The 1,240-nt window shown below is 45.7% G+C and overlaps 1 pseudogene across 1 annotated transcript; it reads right to left on the bottom strand.

Annotated features, from left to right (window-relative positions):
• Nucleotides 1-573: 573 nt before the first annotated feature.
• Nucleotides 574-905, bottom strand: LOC308563782 (gamma-aminobutyric acid receptor-associated protein-like 2 pseudogene; annotated as a pseudogene). The gene has a single exon. The product of its transcript is annotated as a gamma-aminobutyric acid receptor-associated protein-like 2 pseudogene (transcript).
• Between the last annotated feature and the right edge of the window lie 335 nt (nucleotides 906-1,240).

Genomic DNA, 1,240 nt, shown 5'->3' with positions numbered 1-1,240 from the left:
CTATTACTGACTGGGCTTGAATTAATAGTGCCTAGTGCCCTAATTCTTGTGAGAATTGAGACAAAGTCAAGATTCCCAACTGTTTTTACTTCGTGGCACAGAAAAAGATAATATTTGTACAGCACACTGGGGTAAATATGAAAGGTTACTTGTGCCAAAAATGACCTCTAGAGGGTTTCAGCCTCCCAGCCTCTGCCTACCCACCCTGTGTCTAAGGGATCAATGTCTCATGGCAAATTGATTGACTGCTCGCCAAATTAGTGGCCCTCCCAGCAAGAAGATTATACTTCCTCACCCTGTGGACTCATACATGGCCATGTGTCTTGTTTTGGCCAATGAGACATGCCATTGGAGTGACATACCATTTCCAGGCAGGGTCCTTTTTTTTTTTTAACTCTGTGTGATACCCTACTAGTCTAAGGAAACAAAAACCTTCCAATATATTAAGAAATCAATCCAGTTACAAATGCACTACTAGGTCTATGTAAAGAGGTTCTGGTTTAGTAACTGAAAATGATCCACTATTTACAAGGTGCACAAGCAGGTGTGGTGCACCTAGTCCAGCACTGGCCCTCAGAAGCTGAACATGTTCTCTCCACTGCAGGCCACATACGAGAATCCATCTTCGTCTTTTTCCCTCTCGTAAAGTTGCCCCATAGCTAGGCTGGCCTGTGGGACTGTCTTATCCACAAACAGGAAACGTGCCTCTTCAGAAGGAAGTTGGATCCTTTTCCTGACAAGCCACAGTGATGTCAGATGGAACCAGATACTTCCGTTTGTCAGTGTCAACAATCTGAGAGCCTGAGATTTTTTTCCACAATCATCAGAACCTGGATGGAATATTTTACTTGGATGTTCACAGATTCCACACATCTGTGTTCCAGCAAGTGGTCCTCCTTAAACATTCACTTCATGGGCAGCGGGGAAGGGATGCAGGCAGGGAAGGGATGCAGCCAGCTCTTGGGACTGTGGAGCTCAGAACACCAACCACGACAGCTCAGGCAGAATCTTTAAGAGCCAGTATATACTCTGCCTTGCTCTTTCCCTCTAGTACAGAGACCAGCAATGTCCCAGATCATCCTGGATCCCAGAGTGAAGACTGTGGAGCAGAGTCCCTGCCAACTCACAAGGGCCATCTAGCATACGCAAGGAATAAACTTTTTTTTGTTTTAAGAGATCCAGGGGTCATTTGTTACTGCAGCAAAGCCTCTCCCATCCTGATCGTGCCATGGCAAACCCA

The sequence above is a fragment of the Miniopterus schreibersii genome (genome assembly GCF_964146895.1).
Source record: "Miniopterus schreibersii genome assembly, chromosome: 11".
Classification (NCBI taxonomy): domain Eukaryota; kingdom Metazoa; phylum Chordata; class Mammalia; order Chiroptera; family Miniopteridae; genus Miniopterus; species Miniopterus schreibersii.
This window is presented reverse-complemented; position numbering and strand designations above follow the sequence as displayed.